The following is a 23,760-nucleotide window of genomic DNA, read 5'->3' on the forward strand; positions in this document are numbered from 1 at the left end:
CAACTCCTCATTTGCACCATCATCATGATATTCTGTTAAGTCTGCAATATTGAAAATAGGAAAAATGTTAATCCCATCTGGCAACTCCACCTCATATGCATTCCCTGAATCATGTTTCTTCAAAATTTTGCAGGGGCTAAATTTCTTCATCTTCAGCTTATTGTAGGTAGCCACTGGAAATCGTTCCTTCCTCAAATATACGATAACTTGATCTCCAACTTGGAACTCCTTGTCTCCTCTTTTGATCTGCCCTAACCTTATACTGTAGGTTCATCTTGGTAATATGTGCTTGCACCTCCTCATGTAGGTTCTTGACATGTTTAGCAAATTCTTTTGCCTTAGCACTTGTCCTCTCCCCTTTCTCCATCTTCCTCAGCTCTTGTGCAGTTCTTGGATTACTCCCATACACAATTTGGAATGGTGATCTACCAGTACTCCTATTTATAGAATTATTGGAAGCAAATTCTGCTTGTGGTAGAATCAAATCCCATCCGTTGGGTTTATCTCCTACTAAACACCTTAGCAAATTGCCCAGACTTCTATTTACTACTTTTGTTTGTCCATCAATCTGCTGATGATGTGCAAAATTAACCTTCAATTCTGTCTTCAACTTCTTTCACAAAGTCCTCTAGAAATACCCAACAAAATTAGTATCTCTGTCAGAAACAATACTTTTTGGGAGACCATGTAGCCTCACCACCTCTTTAAAAAACAAATTTGCAATATGCACTGCGTTGTGAGTCTTGTGGCATGGAATGAAATGTGCCATCTTAGAGAACCTATCAACCATCACAAATACTGAGTCATTACCCCTTTGTGTCCTTGGCAATCCAAGAACAAAATCCATACTTATGTCCTCCCAAGGCTTCAATGGAACAGGCAATGGCTGATAGAGTCCAGTATTTTGACTAAATCCTTTGGCTATTTGACATACTTGACAATTCTACACAAAGTTCACATCCTGTGACAATTGAGGCAAAAAATAATGCTCTCTAATAATGGCAATGGTCTTATCTCGACCAAAGTGTCATGCCTTCCCTCTGCTATGCTTGTGACAATTGAGGCCAAAAATAATGCTCTCCAATAATGGAAATGGTCTTATCTTGACCAAAGTGTCCTACCATCCCTCCACTGTGCTTCTCCTTGATCAAGTTTTCCCTCATGGAACTCCTTGGAATACACAATTGACTTCCCTTGAACAACACACCATCCTGAATCATGCAATCTAGCCACCTGGTCGTATCTAGAGTAATAGGTTCTTTACAAGCCTTCCAAGCCTCTGCAAAGTTAGGATCCTCAGGGTACAGATTCTTGAGCTCATCAAACCCAACCACTTCAACCTGCATTACTGTCAGCAACAACTGTCTCCTGCTTAATGCATCTGCAACCCTATTAGACCTTCCGCTTCTATGTTTCAATAAAAATGTATAGCTTTGCATGAACTCTACCCATTTCAAATGTCTTTGATTCAATTTACCTTGGCTATTTAGGTACTGCAATGCCTGGTGATCAGTATACAAAACAAATTCTTTTGGCAACAAATAATGTCTCCATTTTTTTAAGGCCTGAACCATTGCATAGAACTCCTGATCATAAACAAAATACTTCTTTGCATCATTCAATTTTTCATTGAAATAGGCAATAGGTTTACCTTCTTGGCACAATACAACCCCAATAGCATTGCCACTAGCATCGCAATCCACTTGGAACACTTTGTTAAGATCTAGAAGTGCGAACATAGGTTGCTTTGTCACCTTCTTCTTCAACAGTTCAAAACTCCTTGCAACTCCTGCAGTCCACTTGAACTCTTTTCTATCCCCCCTCATTGTTTCAGTTAGGGGTGCACATATACTACTGAAATTCCTAATGAACTTCCTGTAAAAACTAGCCAGACCATGGAATGACCTCACCTTAGTGGCAGACCTTGGAGTAGGCCATTCCAAGATGACCTTCACCTTCTATGGGTCCATTTTGAGACCCTCAACTGGTACAACAAACCCCAAATAGACTAACTCCCTTTTGACAAAGCTACACTTCTTCAAAGTAATCAACAATTTCTCTCCCCTCAACCTTTCAAGGACACTATGAATACGCAATAAATGTTCATCTAAAGGCTTATTGAAAATCAAAATATCATCCAGATAGACAATAACAAATTTTCCCAAAAATTTCTTTAGTACCTCATTCACAAACCGCATGAAGGTGCTTGGTGCATTGGTCAGTCCAAAAGGCACGACTAACCACTCATATAGATCCTCCTTGGTCTTGAATGTAGTCTTCCACTCATCTCCCTCTCATATCCGTATCTAGTGATAACCACTCTTGAGATCTATCTTTGTGAAGTACTTAGCTCCACTCAAACAGTCCATAAGATCATCTATTCTTAGCAAAGGAAACCGATACTTGATGTTTATTCTATTTATGGGCCAAGAGTCTATACACATGCTCCACTCTCCATCCTTCTTTGGTGCCAACACTGCAGGTACTGCACATGGATTTAGGCTCTCTCGAATCAAACCTTTCCTCAATAGCCCCTGAACTTGTCTATTTAGCTCCTCAGTCTCACTAGGAGTCATCCTATGAGCAACCTTGTTAGGCAAACTTGCTTCAGGGACTAAATCTATTTGATGACTAATTTGCCTTATTGGCGGGAACCCTTCTGGAACATAATTAGAGATGACATCTCCATACTCACTTAATAGACCTGAAACTTTAAGTGGAATTTCACTACTACCTTCCTTATCTTTTCGAGGAATTAAAGCATAACACATATGCTGATGTTTCATGCCATTCAGAAATTTTCTTCCATCAGCAAGACATACCCTAGCACTACTGCATACCTTTTCACCCTCCTTTATCAAGGGCTTCAATTTGTGGCAAACTCCATCCTTTGTCAGAGAGTATGTATTTTCGTGACCATCATCTATAGCATGTCTATCAAACTGCCATGACCTGCCCAACAATAAATGACAGACATCCATTGGAATGATGTCACAGAGAACCTCGTCATGGTAACTTCCAATCTTGAACTTTACCAAGCATTGCTCACTAACCAAGACCTTATGATCATCCTTTACCCAAGCAATCCTATAGGGATGGGAGTGTTTCTCCCTTTTGAGCTTTAGCTTTGAGACCATTTCCTCTGACACCAAGTTGTCAGTGCTTCCACCATCAACAATCACACCACAACATTTACCCTCGCACTTGCACCTGGTACGAAACAAACTCCTTTGTCCAGGTTTAGTCTCACCGCTCAGTAAGACCCTTTCATTAACTGGAACCTCTCCTCTTTTTGCATCCTCTGAATGTGATGATTGTGCATCATCATCCACATGAGCAACCCTTGCTTGACCATCAACTCTCCTATCTGTCCTTCCTTGGTGTTGAGGGCATTCAAAGGCATGATGACCTCATTGCAATAAAAACAAGTACCACGAAAGCGTCATCTTCTTGAACCTTGTCCATGTCCTCTACCTCTTCTTCTTTGATCCCCAAAGTTTTGATCACGGGAGCGGTTGAAATCCTCATTCCTCTGGTTTCAACTAGTACCCACATCTTCATTTTTCTTCTAGTTCTCATTTTTGCCTCCAAATGACCTACCATTGCCCCTTCCTCCTTGATTACGCTCTCTTTGCCTTGCATCAAAATTTTTGTTTAGCTTCTCCTTAACTCGCAAGGCAAACTGGTATGCCTCTTCAATGCTAGTCATTCTAACCAGACTTAACTCCTAAATGCTAGGTCTTAACCCACTAAGGTAATGCACAACCTTCTTCTTGTTTGCTTTTGCATGCCCCATGTTACAAATGTAAATGGCTGAGTACTTGATTGATTAAACAGAGATCAAAACGATCAATATATACAAAAGGAGATTAGAATAGAATAGAAACATACTATTCGAGACTACATCTAAATATTAGAAACATTCTAATATTTACAATAAGCTACAATAGTGAGCATTAAAGATTATTCTAATACCCCCCCATAATGCTCAATCTATTTACTACACCAATAGATCCCCTAAATTTAACAAACTTGTTAGGACCAACGGATTTTGTGAAACTATCTGCTGGTTGCTCTGAGGTAGGGACATAGAGTAACTGAATAGATCCATCTTCTACTAAGTGTCGGATATAATGGCAATGAAGCTCTATGTGCTTGGTTCGTTCATGAAACACTGGGTTTTTGGCAAGTTTGAGTACTGCCTGATGGTCTGAAAACAAAGAAGTTGGACCTGCTTGAGAAATATGCATATCTGCAAGCATCTGACAGAGCCAAACTGCTTCACAAGCTGCCTTGACAACTTCTCTATATTCTTCTTTTGTAGAGGAGAGTGCATGTGCTTGTTGCTTCTTAGTGGTCCAGGTAACTGCTGCAGGTCCGATACTGAACACATAACTAGAAGTAGATTTCCTATCATCAACTGAGCTGGCCCAATTGGAATCAATGAATCCATTGAGCTGAGGAGTAGTACTCCTTGTGTAAAGAAGACCATAATCTGAAGTACCATGTACATAGCGTAACACACGTTTCGCTGCAATGCAATGATCAGTCTTGGGGTTCGTCATGAACCGTGAGATGTAGCTGACTACAAAACTGAGATCAGGTCTAGTAGTAGTAAGGTAGATGAGACTACTTACTAGCTGCCTGAAGAGTGTTTCATCTACAGGAGGAGAATTAGATTGTGCGGACAATTTCAGACCAATCTCCATAGGAGTGGAGGCAGGTTTGTAATCCTGCATTCGAAACCTGTCAAGCAAATTTCTGGCATACTTGGACTGAGACAAAAAAATACTATTGTTAGTCTGCCAAACCTCAATACCTAAACAATAATGAAGCAATCCAAGATCGGTCATATCAAAAGTTCTGCATAGATCCTGTTTGATATCTGAAATCAAATGTTCTGAACTCCCAGTAATGATCAAATCATCCACATAGACAACAAGAAAAAGAATATCATTACCAGAGTGTTTAATATACAGATTACTATCTGATGAGCTACGCTGAAATCCCTGAGTAACTAAGTACTGATCAATCTTTATGTACCAAGCCCTAGGAGCCTGTTTAAGACCATAGATGGCCTTCTAGAGTCTACATACTTTTGATTCTGAACTGCAACCTTAAAACCTGGGGGTTGCATCATGTAGACTTCTTCCTGTAATTCACCATTGAGAAAAGCACTCTTCACATCCATCTGATGAACTTTCCAACCATACTGAGCTGCAATGGCAAGAAGAATGCAAATAGTGCTCATCTTGGCTGTTGGAGCAAATGTCTCCTCATAGTCAATGCCTTCGCGCTGGGTGAATCTTCGAGCAAAAAGTTTGGCTTTGTATTTGTCCAAGGTACCATCTGCATGATACTTGACCTTATAGACCCATTTACAGCTAATGGGTTTCTTCCCAAGAGGGAGATTTGAAAGAACCCAGGTGTGGTTCTTTTGAAGACTCTAAAGCTCAACATCCATTGCATGTTCCCATTCTGGAATTCCTTTGGCCTCTGCATATGTCTGGGGCTTAGGGATACTATGGATGTTGGCCATAAGAGCTATATTAATTGTGTTGTGCTGAATGCTCTTATTTCTAGAGGTTCTACCCTTAAATGAGTTCATCAGGACGAAGATCACTAATCATTTGAGCTCACCATTTTGGCCGAAGAGTCGAGGAGCCAATATCAAATGTTGTCGGAATAGCTAGATGAGGAGTAGGAGTAGGGGCCGTATTATCAGGAAGTGGCTGAGGTGGTGTATCAGTAGCATTAGATGACTCATGTAAAATAGAAGAACATAAGTCAGAGATTGCTGAAGACTGAATCTCGGAATGCGGTGGAGAGTCACAGAGTGGAAATGGTCCGAGTTCCTCATCAAACACAACATCACGAGTGAGGATTAAACAATCAGTATTTACATCAATCAGTCTGTAGGCCTTATGCGTGTGACTGTATCCTGTAAACATAAGGTTTTGGCTTTTGGAATCAAACTTAGTGTGTTTGGCATCAAGAATCCATACATATGCCAGAGAGCCAAAAAATTTCAAATGGTTGATCCGAGGTTTGCGACCAGACCAGGCTTCCTCAGGAGTCTTATGATTAACTACAAGGGTGGGTGACTGGTTAAGAAGGTAGATCGCTATGGATACTGCTTCTGCCCAATATTTTTTGGGAACATTTCTATGTTCTAGCATAGCCCTAGCCATTTCTGTGATGGTACGATTTTGACGCTCTAAAACACTGTTTTGCTGAGGGGTGTGAGGTGTGGTGAACTGATGTCTAATGCCATGAGTAGTATAGAAGGAAGAGAAAGCAGAAGAATAGAATTCCCCCCCATTATCGGTCCTAAGAGTACGGATGGAGGAACCAGACTCTTTTTCTACTAGAGCTTTAAACTACTGAAATACAAGAAAAGTATTTGATTTTTGCTTAAGAAAATATACCCACATTTTGTGATTGAAATCATCCACAAAGAGTAAGAAGTACCTATTCCCGGTAATAGGAGTATTCATAGGACCACATACATTAGCGTGGACCAGTTGTAGCACTCTAGATGCCCGCCATGATTTGACATTCTTAAATGGTGTCCTATGTTGCTTCCCTGCTTGGCAAGCTCCGCAGATGCGATGGTTCTAGGTTTGGATATTAGGTAGGCCATGTACTAAATTATCCCGAGCAAGTTGTGCTAGATATTGAATGTTCAGATGATCGTATTGCTAATGCCAGAGGCTGCTGAGAGTAGATGATTCGGCGATGAAGGCATGCTCAAGAGAATCTCCTGAATCTATAAGCCTATAAATACCATGATCCTCAAGACCGATAGAAAGGGTAGTGTGAGAAGCACGATCAATAATCGAACACTTATTTCCACTGAAAATGACATCCAACTGAGGAGAGTGCTTCATAATCTAACTAACAAACAGGAGATTATGTTTCATGCTAGGAACATAACATACATTGAGGAACATGAGTTTTCTTCCTCCTGACTGAATCTGAACATTGCCCTCGCCGACAATATTGTATTCTTCGTCGCCTCCAAAGATTACTGAATCAGAATAGGGAGTGAATTTAACAAACCAATCACGCTTATGAGTGAAATGTCAGGGGGCACCAGAATCGATGTACCAGGTAGAAGATTTCACATGATTTGTAGGTATGCTGGCCATAAAGGCATGGTAGATAGATTCTTTCTGCTCTGAGTGTTGGGCAACATTGGCTTGCTGTTAAATCGAGTCTGACTTCTGATGTTGCTGATACAGATGCTCATAATATGTGAATATCTCAAATGGCACAAACTTTGAGGTGAGAAAATGAAAGACCAAGAAAAATTGGAGAAGTACCCAGAAAAGAGCTCGAAAAACCCAAAAATAAAATGTTGTCAGAATTCGGATCCGTTGGCTCAAAAATTGAGGCACGAAAAACAAGACACCCATAAAAAATTGATGAAGACCCATTTGAGATCTCGAAAAACCCACCAAGAATATGTGATTAGAAAATTTTTCTGAGGTCAAAAAACTAGGGTTTCGAAGAAAACCCTAGTCGATAGTTATGGAGGTCGAATTAGCAGAGAAAATGGCCGATTTTGGACAAATATGGCCGGTTGTATTTGCAGAATGGGGGCATTTTTTTTACTGAAACAACAAAGGAAATGAGAGGGCAATGATTTCACCTTAAAATTGCGAGTTTTTTCCAACTGCAAATCACGAGCTTCTCAAACATGGTTTGCAAGTCGTATTTTGCACTCGATGGCGGATTTTGTATTTCAGACACTCATAACAGAGGATGAGGCGCGATTTGGAGCCGGAAACAGACGTATTTCAGACACTATTTGGTAGATTTGTGATTTTCAAAACAAAACTCCTAAGAAAATACACTGTTTTTCCACACGAATTCGCAGACCTTTTATTTTGAAACCCTAGCTAGGATTTTGCAGACCCTTGATTCGAAAAGATGATACAAGAAAGAGAAACCCTAGATGAGTTTTTGTGAAAGATCATAAATAATTCCAAAAACAAATAATTTCAAATAGAAATTATGAATTTTTTGAAAAAATTTGAAGCACTGGCTCTGATACCATGTTACAAATGTAAATGGCTGAGTACTTGATTGATTAAACATAGATGAAAACGATCAATATATACAAAAGGAGATTAGAATAGAATAGAAACATTCAATTCTAGACTACACCTAAATATTAGAAACATTCTAATATTTACAATAAGCTACAATAGTGAGCATTAAAGATTATTTTAATGCCCCACCCTTATAAGGACTCAATAAAATTCCTTTGTGTATTCCTGGACATAGTTTCCCGCTTGCTTTCACCCTTACATATTCTTGAACAAATTGAGCTCGTAATCAATAGGAATGAACTGCTTCTTTAGTTTGTCCACTATGTGATCCCATCTTGTGATTTTCTCCTTTCCTCTTCTATTTCTTCCCAATTGAATCTCTTGCCACTAGATTTTGGCATGGCCTTTCATTTTGGCCTTTGAAAACTTAACCCTATTAGGTTCCCTGATATGCTCATACTCAAAATATTCCTCCAGCTCATTGTTCTAGTTGATCAACTCATTCGGGTTTAGATTTTCCGAAAACATGCCGACGTCAATTTTAGATCTTTCTCCAAGCTTAGCAATGATCCTAAAAAGCGTCTCCTCTGCTTGGATTACGACTTCTTCATCTCCTTCCCATTCCTACCCAATATTTCCTTATTCTTCATTTTCTTCCTCACTTTCGTCACCTACGACAACATTTAGCCCTTTCATTTAGCCCTCTGCCTAGACTTGTCTCGAGAGAGCTCTAACATCAGGAGTATCAATTTCGGCTCTTCCACCATGGTCCCTTTGTGGAGGCATCTTCTTGTATCAAAACTCATAACTAGATGGTCCTAGTGCAAATTGCCTCATATTCGTTGCTTTGTCTACACACTCAGGAAAACTTGCTTTGAGACCACTTGATGGGGACACAACCCAAGACAAAAATGAACGCAATAGGAAAATGGAATATTATTATCAGAAATGATATGCTATTACATTTAGTAAAGCAAAAATAGACTCCACGACATGCCCTATGGGCTTACAATGATATTAGATTTTGAAGAAAACCCTTCTCATAGTACCTTCTCCCAAACTCCACCAAAAATCCTGTCTTTACAATGCTAGAAATGTCCTTAAGTAAACCAAATTAGGTTAGGGTTAGGAATACATTTAAGAATATGCCATTTGGCATCCACCGCCAACATAGAAGGTTCTACAAAACTCGTTAGAAGTTGGTGTAAAACTAGAAGAATCCAGAAATGGTAGTCCAACTTCCAGGAGGCATAACTTTTGATTTGGGACTTCGATTGACAAACTGTTTACATTTTCAAAAAGCTCTCCAAGTGCTCTACAGCCCTATGGAGAGGTTTTCTCATTCCCGATTTTTCGGGCCTGTATGAAGCCATTTAATGCCTCAAATCTGACTTTGAAGTGCTCTTAGGAGGTGTCCAAGCAACTTAAAACTATAATAACTATCAAACTGTAAAGCCTTTTGACCTGATTCTTTTTCTCGAGTGCTTTAAATTACAAGTATAATCATCCCTCCAACTTACACCCTTTAACTCATCATAATTATGGCTCTATTACAAAATAACCTATTTTCTACATTGGCACATATCCCAATGTGCTAAAAACTCTAACCCAGAAAACCAATAGTGGAACTATGAGAGTTGGAATCTTTATTTGACCCAAATGGGTATCTAGAAATGAAAACACATTAAACAAAAACTAACACTAAGCATATTTTTTGGGGGATATAGGATTGCCCTTACACCATTGGATGCTCCTGCATCATTCTGGTTGTTTATATTTCTTAGGAAGAAAATAGTGTGGAGATTTGCTTTGAGATCTCAAAATCCTTGTTTTGAAATACCATCATATGGGTTTGTTAAATTATAGGGTCAACTTTATTTGCATATTGTTCATGTTTACGAAGTGATGAATTTAGCAAAATGATTCATAGGGAATCGCCTATTGATTTTAGAAATTAGATACGCACATGCAAGTTTATTGATATCTTTTCAATAATGTACAATAGTGCATTGACAGAATAACAATTTTAACAAGTTCTAGATTAAAGATTTGTTGTGTGTAGCAAGTTGGAATAGTATCTAGTTAATGAGTTTGAGTAACAATATCAAGTTGCACCATTGTATGAAATGTAGTTTGAAAAATGTGTTTGTAGTGAGGTTTGAGGTTAACATAAATTGGTCTAGTATAGTTAGTATAAAAACCTCACAAGAATATTATTATCATATTTTTTCTTTTGCACATCTCATGATGTTGGATTTTGAAAGATGTGTCTTGAGTAATATGACAATGCTCGCAATGTATTTTGGTTTAGAGGGAGTTATTTTGGCTAGGTAGTCGACCTAGTCTATATGAGGATGAGGTGAAGCCGAAAGGGTTCAAGCATGTTTATATTGAATAATGAATATTAATAGGTGAAGATAAGTAATTATTGGAAATAGTTTATGAATTATAAAGTTGCTTGAATAAGCAATAAGACATTTTGCATAGGTGTGCCCTAGGAGACTTGGTAAGGAGAACTATGTATGACTTTAATCCCAATGAAACCAGGTATGGAGGCGGTCCTTGGGTGAAGGATGACCTTGTGACCTTGACAAGTCTTTAGTGGGGAGGTTCTAGGGGGAATAACTAAGGATTGGGTTTTTTTTGCACTTATTTGACCATTCCTATTTGATAGACATCGAATGTGGGCAAAGTTGGTGTTCTAAGGTTATGAATGCATGAAGAAAATCTTGTGTTTGCCCTACATGATTGTTATGAGCTTGTGAATCCAATTTCAAAATGTATAGGAATCTGTGTATAGACTCTTTGATCAGTTGATTTTATTATACTTATCCATTTACATAGTATCATGAATCTTTTTATGTATAAGCCTTGCAAATGTGAGCCAACGAGATATTTATGGGGTGTAGTTGGAATTCACACTGTGCATGGAAGTGAAGTTGCCAATAGTGCCCTAGACCATGCCAAGAGCAATTCCCTAATATCATTGTTGTATGTTTTAGATTCGACAACACTCACCTTGCTCACTAAGTTGAAGGGTATGTAATGTTCCCATTATAAAATAAATCATTAATCAAACTATTGTTAATGGGCCGATTGATTAAATATATCTCGGACCCATTTTTGTTTTGTTTTCGTAGTTTGTGTTGTTGTCGGCTATCTTTGTATACCCTCGAAAAGTTTTCCCTGACAGGTATTTAAGCACGACTTGTAGGTAGTCATTAGGTATGCAATTTTGGATTATTTCTCTGTATTGCGAATTCTAGTTGGGATTCTCTGTTGTTCGCCATTTCAGAAGTGAAAGATCTTTCCTACTTGGCTAATCTGGTTTCGGTGGGATTCAACTCTCACCCTATTTTGTTGCCTGTAATACTTCGCTTGGATCTAGCAAATTGAAGCACCATCATATTGCGAATTGGAGAAATCATTGTGTTTAATGTGAATATTTCATACTTGCTCCATACGTTTATGTGTCTTTTCTGTGAAACCCTTGGTTTGCAAACACTTCTACATGACACAATGATTGTATATTTTGAAATTTCTTGTGTTTTCTGAGTAGTCAATGCAAGGTGATTGTTAAAAAATACCAGAAAGGTCCATTTATATCTTCCCTATCAATCATTGGGCTTGACCAATTGATTTGATCATTGCTGTTTTAAAACAGTCATAAAAGAAAACCCAATTTGACCCTAATCAGGAAGATTTGGCCTGTTCCGTACAAAACAGACCTAATTAATTTTTAGATATGTTTAGAATTGGCCAAGTGTGTACCCAAATCCTATTTGAGATCTACAATACCATGTGTATGAAGAAAGTTATGACAAAGAAAGTCTCTAAGAAACATTGCAAGCTCCTATGTCATCTTCTAAGGGAAATGGTGCCTACGAATATGCTAGAAGATTGATGGTTATTTTGATAGCTTTCTTTAGATATATATATGGGCTAATTGTATTTAGTTAACTTTTGTGAATATTTAATTGTGTAATAAATATTAACATGTATTGAGCCTTTATATTCTTAGACTAGTCTTGATAGGAAAGTGATCAAATGTTGTGTATGGGTTCCCTAAGAAGACTTGACATCAGTTTTTAAGATTTTGTTTTATTGGCCTTTGAATTTAGATTATTAGTTATTGAAATAATCTGTAAATTTGCACCGGGCGTTTATTTATTTTTAAAATGTTACTCTCCACCACCATGATTGCTACATGTCGTGTGGATGAGTTGTTAATTTAGTGTCAATGGTAAATAAGATTTTATAGTGGGTGAAGATATGGTCAATTGATTGAGATAGTGAACAAAATGCATATGTAGTGGTTCTTGGTTAACATATTGATTTGGTGTATTGATTATGAAGACCTCACAACATTTTTTTCGTCATGTTTTGTGTTTTGTACGTTGAATGATGTCTAATATATAAAGATGTATTTTGAGTCATATGACAATGGTTGCAATGAAGGTGCGAGTAGTGGGACTTAATTTTGTTGAGTAATCGATCTATTCTGTGCCAATGAGGGGAAGCTTCAATGATTGAAATGATTCCATAGATAAACCATGGTAGTTTGTGCATAGGTGTTATTTAGGAGACATGGTAACATATCTGGTGGTGGGATAGGTAATGAGCCATTAGCCTTGAAAAAGGGAATTTTCATGCACCTTACTTTGTTTCATGCTAAATGGGCTCTTAAGGTCAATTTTCAAAACTTTTAAGGTCAATTTATGGAATAAGAAGTTATTTTGAGTCTACAAGACAAAGTTGTCAATAAGGTTCCAATCTTAGCACAGGAGAGCAAAAAATGTTTATATCCCTACCATTGCATCGTAATCATGAATGGAGGTACATTAGCCCTTGTTTAACCTATTTTGTAATAATTTGAAAAAATAAAGGTCTTAGATTGGGTCCATGATACTTTACTTATATGGTTTTCATCAACCATGAGGTCAATTTGATAGTATTTTATGTTTTTGAAAGAAATAAAAATGTGTTTTTTTGTTTTTCTGAAAAAACTGTAGAGAAATGTTTATAGGGCTTTAAATTGCATTCAACTCTACCAGAAAAGTATTTGAGTAGTTAGAATAGATTGTTAGCTTTCTTTTGGTTCAAGTTTGTTGTGATTTCATGCATTTTAGCAAAACTTGTGATGGTTTTTGTATGTACAGATCTTAGAACTCGTGAATAGGAGGGTTTGGCACAAAAATAAGAATTTCTTCCCTTTAAATTGATGAAATTCATTACAACTTGGCGGATGGGAGGTTTTTGAAAGTTCGTTTCATTATTTTGGAGGTCTCAAAGATGGGTGTTTCTATTTTTGTGTAAAAAATAATTGCCCTAGGGTGCTTAGTCATGATATTTGGCTTAGAAACTACAATAGTTTTATGGAATTTCCAAATTTGATAGAAACCAACTGCTTTGGGCACCTCTAATTGATGCTTTTGTGATGAAATACAACTATCTGGGTAGCAGGTTGATGATTTGATTGAAGTTTCAGAGGCGCTGCTTTTATTTTGGAGCTCCCAAAGATGAGTGTTTCTATTTTTGTGTAAAAAATAAATGCCCTAGGGTGCTTTGTCATGATATTTGTCTTAGAAACTACAATAGTTTTGTGGAATTTCCAAAATTGATAGAAACCAGTTGCTTTGGGCACCTCTAATCGATGCAATTGTGATGAAATACAACTATTTGGGTAACAGGTTGATGATTTGAGTGAAGTTTCAGAGCTGCTCTTTTGGATAATATTCCTAATTTGGCCTTTCAAAACCAAAATCAGTTATTTTATTTAAACTGTTCCAAAACATCGTAGGTTGAATTTACAATATGTTTTAAAACATGAGAATGGGTATTTGGATATATTCTTGGTTTTGAGAGATCCTTTTGACATCAAGAATTATATAAGGTTTCCTCTAGTGAATGCTAGTAGGAACCATGGCAGTTTGTTTAAGGAACATACTAATTTGAAGGATCAGTAACTTGGTGGATGTTGAGGTTTGTTGGTTTACTTCTTGAAGGGTTTTCCCAAATCTAGTGGGGCATTGTGGGTTTGTAAACTAAAACATGAAATTTGTAGTCCACAATTGTAAGGACCAACCTATCCTTAGAAAAGAATAACAAATTTACCAAGAGAATTATCATAACAAATTGACAAAGAATTCATATCATTTTTTTTTAATGTAATTATTGATTTCTAAGGAGATGAGTCCATATGGGACATAATTTCATTTAGCCATCTAGGCTCCTTTGTCTTGGGCAACAAATTGGTCAATTAGACCCTCTTCAATTTTTTGGCAATAGAAATAAACAGTTGTTCTAAATGGTCTTCTTCCATCCATTCGGGATAGTTCTTGTATAGACAGGAATATCAATGTACTCTAATAAGAGATTTTTCAACCTTCGGGACCATCTAGGTCCAGGGTCACTTGTTAGAGTTTCATAGTCGGCACTATGGATGTGCTAAAGTTCTAGGTAAGGTTAACATAAATCTACACCTTCCTTGGGTTTTAGGCATATAGCCAGGTGATAGACTACCGAGAGTTTCCTAAGTCCTATACCCTCTCTTAATTTTTGGGCATCCGGCCAAGTATAGGTAGCTTCCTAAGAATCCTTAATTTTGTATCCAAGTTTTATTAGTTTAGAAATTTATACTTAACGAGGAGTAAGAAACCACAAAATCTATGTCCAAGGTATTTCTGCTCTGGAGGTATCCTTCACCTTCCAATTTGCCTACATACTTGTATCCATGGGATCAAGACACCAATGGAGCACGCACTCACATATATGTAGTTTTGTTTGTACTTACATATATGTAGTTTTTTTTGTACTAAGTTTGTTGTTACTGGTATGCCAATGGAAATTTTGAGGTCTTTTACCCATTCTCATTAGTTCTTCGCCCTCATACACCCACTTAGGCGAATCAGGCGGTATTCTGGAATATCTGCTATAACCTTCAGATACTAAGTTTAAGGTTGCAGTTTAAGCATGTGTATTATTTACCTAAACGCATGTTCTTAAGCTCACTCAGAGTTTAACAACCAAATGTTGACATAGATGAAGATTCCTATTGGTGGAGATAAGTTTAAGAGCTCAATAGTCTTAATGGGAAGAGTTTATGAATTAGAGAATTGCTTGAAAAAACAATAGGATATCTTCCATAGTTTTCATTTGGGGGACTTGGTTAGGAGAACTACATGTGACTTTCATCGCAATAGAAGTAGGTTTAAAGGTGATCGTCAGGCGAAGGATGACTTTTTGACCTTGAGTCTTTATTGGGGAGGGTCTAGGGCGAATAACTAAAGGGATTGGGTTTGTTCTGCAATTCTTTGACCATCCTTGTTAGCTAGAAATCAAATGAGGCCAAATTTGGTATTAGAAAGTTATGAAAGCATGAAGAAAACCTTATAACTTATATTTCCAACATAATGTGCTTCTAATTGGCTAGTTCGAAAAAAAGTTAATGGGTTGACTCTCTTATAGGTTGTATTTTCTTAACGATGCATGCTAATTTGAGGCTCTTTGGTATTTATTCTATGTGATTGTTATGTGCTTTTGAATCTGAACCCAAAATATATAGGAGTCAGTGTATAGACTCCTTGATTTATTGATTTTGTTGTACTTATCCATAAATTTAGTACTATGAATCTTTTTGTGTATGAGGCTCACACATGTGAAACAATGAGATATTTATGGGGTGTTTGAAAACCACTACATCGTCTGTAGGATCAATATTTGGCTACTGCAAGAGAATTAACATGGAAGTGAAGTTGCCAATGAGTGCCCTAGATTGTACCAATAGAAATTGCCTAATGACATTGTTATACTTTATCTATATATTTAGTACTATGAATCTTTTAATGTATGAGGCTCATAGGTGTGAAACAATGAGATATTTATGGGGTGTTTGAAAGCCACTACATTGTCCATAGGATTGATATTGGCTGTTGCAAGAGAGTTAGCATGGAAATGAAGTTGCCAATGAATTCCCTAGACTGAACCAATAGAAATTGCCTAGTGACATTGTTGTATGTTTTGGATTTGAGAACATTCGCCTCACTTACGGATGTGAAGGATATCAAAGATTTGTTAGATTAAGGTTTTCTTGGGTGGTTAAATTTCTTTGTGGGTAGCGATAAGATTATGTAACAATTACATTAGGAGGGTTAAAGTTGAGGTCGTTTATAAAATGTAGGTGATTGATGCTGAATGTTATTGGGGATTGCGAAGAAGATAGATGGCAACATCACTAATGTCATCCTGTGATTCCTTTAGCAGTGTAGGTTCCTTCACTACTTGTGGAAATCCAAACGCCCAAGTTCCTTCACTATTTGTGGAAATCCTTGGGTTTGAGAACGAACCTCTAATTTGGTATGGTATGCACTTAATCCTTTTCTCAACTGATAAATGCTATCATTGAGCCTGCTAGGTTGAGGAAAAACACTTGTAGTTGAATGAGATACAAAAAATCCCTTTGACATGCATTTGTTAGTGTTGAAGAGCATGGAAAAGAATGGGACCCATGGTGTAGTGCGCAATACACCGACGTTCTTTTTCTATCTTGAATGCACTATGCATAAGAAATTTTAGTGGGTTGTCATTGGGTTCTGTCAGTAGCAAATGTCTAGAGTTACTCCCACATGATTCGGATTGGGCATCTTTCACTTAATTTTACATAGGTCAAAGATAGCTTGGGGTACCCAAGATATGAGATAGTAAGGATTGCATTGATTCACCTTTCTTTGTAAGTAGGACAATGTGAGCTAAGAATTTCATCGAGAGTGTTTTAGTTAAATTCGCTTATGGCATGTAAAGAGGAGAGGTGCCAATATCACCTAAGTTATCAGGTGCATATGTTGGAAACAATGACTACCTTAGTGGATATAATTATGCCCATAGGCCTCTTGCCGATTAAGTTTGATTCAAATGGGTCAAGTTGGTACCTTACTTTCAAAAATCCTTGGGTTTGAGGATAGAACCGATGTAGTATGAGGTGCCTGAATTGTCTTCCGAATTATTTGATGGTATGCTTGAAAATTTTGGGTTAAGGATGGATGCTTGGAGTTATACATGATACACCAAATCCTTTTTTTGATTATCTACTATGTGGAAGAGTGTAGGAAATAAACAAATGTACGATAGAGTGCTCAATGTACTAGCATTCTAATTCTATGTTGGTGGCACTATGCATAGGCCATGGTTAGCCATTGGATACTTAATAGTCATTGTTTTGTATGCAATGCTTATATGATCCATTTGTAATTTTCTTTTGATGCATGTTTAGGAAAACCAATGTCATCTTTGTGGTAGCTTTGATTATCATAGAAAGTGAGTTAGATAAGCACACCACCTTGATAGATAACCAATTCTCCATTACTAGCATGTTAATGAGCTTCCATAAAGATAGTTGAGTGACTCGACAGGAGGATTTTCATGAGATAAATGTAGGAGAAGAGCCTAGTGATTCCGTGAGAATTTTGTATGTACAAAAATTGTATGATAAGAATAATGAACTTAGGTGAAGTTTGAAGTGATTTTATCAAATTTTGTTTATATTCACATGTAACATTATTGTTGTTAAAATTATGAAAGAAAGATTTATTTTAGCATGAATCTAGTGCAATTCCTTCACCACAATGAAGATACCAACTCTTAAACAAGGACAAACTAAGGGAAAAAAAAGATAATTTTATTTTAGGATACCTAACTATCCTACTTCTAAGTCTAATTATATGTTTTTAAGAGTCAAACTAGGGCAAGATTAATCTGTTTGTTATTTGTTGTTCTAAATAACACCTTAAAAATAATATTTAATTGATTCTAAAGAATTAATTTTCACCTGTTTAGTATGAAACAAGCCTATCCAATTCTCATATATGTTTAATAATGGTTGAATAGTTATCCAAATCCTGTCCAATATCTACATTATTAGATGTATGGAATAAAAGAATTTGAGAGGTGCTACAAGTTTCTAGGTTACCTACTAAGGGAATTGGCACTAGAAATGTACTAGAAGTTTGCTTATCATTTTAATTACCATGGTTAGATGTTTGTGTGCTTTAAGTGTGACTAGTAAGCTTTTGTTAGTATCTATTTGTCTAATAAATATTATCAAGTTCTGGGTTTTTGTTTTGTTTTTTTGCCGAGAGTAGCCTAGAGAGGAAAATGATCAAATGTTCTGTATCTGTTTCCTAAGGATAATGAAATTGTTTGAATTTGCAAGTGATTTTTTGTTCATTTTTCAATAGCATGGTCATGTTGTCATTGAGAAAACAATAAGCTCAATTTTAATAGAACCAATCTAGTGATCTCCTTCTGGCTTAGTGAGTTTAAGGATGCTCCAACAAGGACAAGATAAAGAAAACTAAAATTAGTTTGAGGTTTAGACACCTACCTAGTTTATTGAATTTTATGCTTAGTATGTGTTTTGTGGTGTCAAACTAGGGGAAGGGCTTACTTTAGAATACCAACAAAATCTTACACCAATGGAGCCCATTACAACTTGGTGGATGAGAGGTTTTGAATGTTTGTTTCATGACATTGGAGGTCTCAAAGAGGGTTTCTGTTTTTTTTGTGAAAAATATAGATGCCCTAGGGTTCTTTGTCATAGTATAGTTTTAAAAAATTGCGATAGTTTTCTAAAATCTCCAAATCAGATACAAAAGAATTGCTTTGGGTACCTTTAATCAATGCATTCATTCATTTTGTGATTGAATATAACTGTTTGGGTGGATGTTCGATAATATGGGTAAAGTTTCAGAGGGGCTTCCATTGTAAATTTTCTTGATTTGGGCACCTTTAATTGATGCAAACAAGTTGCTTTGAGCACCTCTAATCGATGTATTCATTGATTTTGTGATGGAATGTAATTGTTTGGGTAGTTGTTTGATGATCTAAGTGAAGTTTCAGACGAGCTTCTATGGTATATATCTTAGTTACCTAGTTCTCTCCCCAACCCTTCAAACAAGTCCTTGGTTCTGGTCACGGTTCCCTTTTGGGTTTCACTTGCATTTGAACCTAGGCAAGCTAGTTCCTCCAGGCTGAACCTAGGCAGACCATGGTCAAACTAGGGCAGACCCAGGTAGACCGAGTGCAAATTAGGTCCAGTTCCATTGTAATACATTCTATAATTTAGTGTAGAAAATAATTATTACAGAATTTGAATAAAGATCTTTAACATTACAAAACAAAATTTGCTTTAGTTCAGATATTTAGTTCAACAAAATAAACTAGCACTCTATACTTCTTCTAGTGAATTTTTAAAATCCAATTGTTGATAATGACCCTTGTTCGATTAATTGGAAGCTTTGTATCATGATACATATTTTAAATATTAGACATCTTCAATAGTTGAAGGGAGTTGAAAGCTACTTATATAACATTTTTCAAGTAGGGTGTTAATTAGAAACCAACAAGCTCTCTGTACAATGAAAATGTAATAAGGATTCGACAACTTGGAAAGTAGAAAGTCATTAGTGTAGTTGGTTCCATTGACATTTGCAGTATTTGTGAATCAACTCTAATACCTTTGATGATGAGAAGAAGGTGAAGATTTAGATAATCCATTAAAACTATTATAAGGTTCTAATCGTTGTAAGTCAAAACAATGATAGTTGGACTTGATATTATTTTAATATTATGGTGTTGATAATAGATATGATTACAAGGTTATAGTGTTTTAATTATTTTTATGGTACTAGGTGGCTTTCTAATCTTAATCCATTCTTTTTGTTTGCATGCATATGTATATGTATGTATCTATGTATAATATTTACATGTTTTTGTACTAAAGAACGCAAGTGAATCCATACCATTTTTCAAAATTTTGTCATACCAGCGAACCGGTTCTTCGAACCCAAACTTGAACTCGTACTCAAACCGGTAACTGAGGTATATAATCCTAATTTGGCCTTTAAGAAACCAAAATCAGTTGATTTTTATTCAAACTATTCCAGGACTCCATAGGTTGAATATGATATATGTTATAAAACATTCAAATGGGTATTTTGATACATTCTTGGTTTTCAGATATCCTTTTGACATCAAGAACTATATTAGTTTTTCTCTAGTGAATGGTAGTAGGACTAGGAACCAAGGCAGTTTGTGTCAGGAACATAGTGATTTTAAGGATTAGTAACTTGGTGGCTTATTTAGATTTGTTGGTTTACTTGTTGGAGAGTCTTCCCAAAGTCAATGGGGCCTTGTGGGTTTATAAATTAAAATTGGAGACTCGTAGCACACAATGCCTAGAGATCATGTTAACAAAATATAGGGGAGAATGACAGATGGTAGGAAGTTTTTGATTAGGAGCCAATTTATGATTGATCTCTATCTATTCTAAATCCTTGAAATGCCTAAAACTTAATCTTTGGTCAGTTTTTGTATTTCGTGTTGTGGCAAGAGTATGAGTCTATCATTGTTGAAAATGACAAAAAGTGTCCTTTAGCCTACCTCGCATTTGTATTGAGAACTATGTGTGACTGGTCCCATTGGAACCAAATACGTTGGTGATCCTTGGGGAAAAGATGTCCTTGCAACCTCAAGTCTTTAGTGGTGAGAGTCTAGGGGTAAAATATCTAGGGTTTGGGTTTGTTTTAAACCTATTTGGCCTTCCCTCTTCGATACATATCAGATGACACTAAAATTTGTATTAGAGGTTAATGAAAGCCTGAAAAAATCCTTATAACTTGTATTTAGTAAATAGTGCACTTCTCATTAGTGAGTTGGAAAAAGCGAATGGTTTAACTACGATAGAGTTAGCATTTTCCTAAGGTACATTTTGAGTTGATGTTAATTTGTGTTCATTCTCTCTGATCGTCAATGTTAATCCAAAAATTATAGGAGTTTGTCTATTGACTCCCATATCAGCCATTATTTTTATGCATATCCATTATTTTAGTAATTCTTTATCTTGTTATGTACGATCCTTGCACGTGGGAACCACCAACATAATTATGGGGTTTAAGGAAGGCACTAGTTTGTCCCTATGACTAATGCAACTATTACAAGGGACTAGTTGGTATTCACTTGAAACATGGAAAATAAGTTGCCAATAGAAAATGCCTAGAGCTATTATCACATATTTTTGCTTAGGAACCTTTAGCATCATTCACACAGGTTTAAGATAGGTAGCGCTATCTAGGATTTGATACAATAAGAGTTGCATTAGTAGTTACATTTCTTTTTTGGTAGAGATTAAAAGAGCTAAGCATCACATCAAGATTGTTTCAGTTGTAGTCTTCTATTGAACATGGTGAGTGATGTCGATTGTTATGGGGTCTGTGAAGAGGATAACTAACTATGTCACTCAAGTAATCTAGTGTAATGTCAGAACCTACTACTATCTAAGTGGACAAATTTGTGACCAAAGGCCTCTTGACGATTATGTTCTAATCCAATGGACTTGGTTAGTTCCCTACTTTCAAAAATCCTTAGGATTGAAGATTGACACCCAATGTACTATGCAATGATGAATCATCCTCCCAATTATTTGATTGTATGCTTGATACTATCGGGTTGAGAAATTATGCTTGGAGTTGTATAGGATGCCCCAAATCCTTCTCCCAATTATTTACTATTTAGAAGAGAAAATGAAAGAATTAGACACATGGTGTAGTGGACAATGTACCAACATTCTTTTTCTATCTTGGTTGCACTTTGCATAATTGATAGTAAGCCATTAAGTAGGTGCTAGTTTCTAGTGTGTATGTGATGCTTACATAACCCATTTTTATTGTTTTTGTAATGCAGGTATAAGCGAGTCACTCCTGTCTTCGATGGCTATTAATGTCATGGAAAGTGGGTTGGATGGTCATGCAACATTGGTAGATAGATAATTTTTGCATTTCTAACATGTCAGTTAACTTCCATAGAAATAGTTGAGTGAGTTGACAAGAGGATTTTAATGAGGTAATGTAGGAGATGAACCTCTTCCTAATGAATCTATGATAATTTTCTATCTAAAAAGTTGTTTGACAAGAAAAATGCAGTTAGGTGAAGTTTGAAATGATATTATCAAGTTTTGTTCATTTTCTAATATAACTATCAATGGTGTGGAAAGTGATCGAATGATATGAGTATTTTTAAGATGAGCAACCATTGGCTTAAGAGGATTTCAGTTAGGTCAATTATAGAGAATTGCACATTGTTACCCATTATGATAGGATGTGTTTAGTGGAAGGACTCTAAATATCAAGCTTTTGTATGTTTTGTGTGAGACAAGCCTACCATATTCTCAAATATGTTTAATAAGAGCGGATTGGGTATCCAAATATTGTCTGACATCTAAATTATTAGGTGTATGAAGAAAGGTATGACAAAATTATCTAAAAAGTCCAAGGTCATAGGTTACTAAGGGAATAGGGTTTTAGGAATGTGCTAGAAGTTTGTAGGTCATTTTGATAGCTTAGGTTAGCAATGGGTATGGTGTGTGTTTAGTTAGCATTTCTGAACATCTACTTGTGTAATAAATACATCATGTTTGGGCATTTTATTTCTCGAACTATCCTAGATAGGAAAGTGATGAAATGTTGTGTAGACCTTACCTGATAGGACTTGACATCAAATTTCTTTATTGTACTCAAGTAGTTTTTAAACTTGAAGTATTGGTACATGTGTAGTTGGGTTGTTAATTTAGTGTTTCAGAAAATGATACTTTCTAGTGCATTAAGGTATGATTAAATTGTTGAGATAAACAATAAAACTTTATATGACTTTTTGTATCATGATAGAAATAGCATATGCGATAATTATGACTACAATAATCTAATTGGATGTTTATGCATCTGTAGAATGGTTATTGTATTGTACACCAGATCATGAATTCAATACTTCCAATATCTGCATAGGCAATTATTACGAATGTGAACCATATCAAGTATATGTGAACTATATTTAATTACATTATTGTTTTATTATGCTCTACATTAACACCAACCCCCCCCCCCCCCCCCCAAAAAAAAAGAAGAAGTCATCTTCTAGACTGTCATCAGTAAATATGGTATCAGGATGTATGCCATCAGTATCAAGATGTATGTCGTCAGTATCAAGATGTATGTTGTCAGTATCATGATGTATACCGTCGGTATCAAGATGTATGTCGTCAGTATCAGGATGTATGCCATCAGTATTAGGATGTATGTCGTCGATATCGACCGATACAATGTGTATCGGGATGTATGTCGATTGTATCGGGAAGGTTCTACATCGGTATCGGGAAGGTTCTTATTATGTAGTCGACATGTATGTAGCTGACAGACACCTTCGGGAAGGTTCCTCGAGATGTATATATACCCCCTTCGGGATCATTGTATTCATCATCATCTAGATGTAACGTCTTCTAGCATATGTGAATAATATAAGGAATTCTGCTATTTTGATCCATTGTCTGTATGCATTGATTTCTTTACCCAGTACGGTAAACATTTGGCGCCGTTGCCCCATAAACCTGGAGGGAGGAATGAAGATTAATGCGAAATCAGCTTAACAAAGATCGAAATAAGGTAAAGGGAAAAGATGGAATACGTACTGCGCAAGAAAATTTAATCTTGGCACAACAAGCCGAACGTAGAAGGAGGTTCCAGAAGATTGCCGACGGACACAAAAGCGCTGAAGAATTGTTGGAGGAAACTCGATAGCGGGTGGAGTTGGTGGAAGAAGCAAGGGAGGAGTTTTTGAATTTGTATTCGCCGACGAAAGAGAATCCAGACGGAAGAGAATC

At 36.5% G+C, this 23,760-nt stretch overlaps 2 long non-coding RNA genes across 5 annotated transcripts in view; one reads left to right on the forward strand and one right to left on the reverse strand.

Moving 5' to 3' along the window:
• The window catches only part of LOC149536289 (uncharacterized), a 31,791-nt gene extending 9,655 nt beyond the window's left edge, over nucleotides 1-22,136 (forward strand). Inside the window, exon 3 of the long non-coding RNA XR_016357746.1 lies at nucleotides 21,792-22,136. This is a non-coding gene — a long non-coding RNA (uncharacterized LOC149536289). The remainder of the gene's footprint in view (nucleotides 1-21,791) is intronic.
• LOC149536288 (uncharacterized) overlaps nucleotides 1-23,760 on the reverse strand; it is a 61,056-nt gene that overhangs the window by 28,526 nt on the left and 8,770 nt on the right. The window lies entirely within an intron of this gene.

This window comes from Cupressus sempervirens, chromosome 10 (assembly GCF_028749045.1).
Source record: "Cupressus sempervirens isolate cs-2001-9-10 chromosome 10, ASM2874904v1, whole genome shotgun sequence".
Taxonomy (NCBI): Eukaryota; Viridiplantae; Streptophyta; class Pinopsida; order Cupressales; family Cupressaceae; genus Cupressus; species Cupressus sempervirens.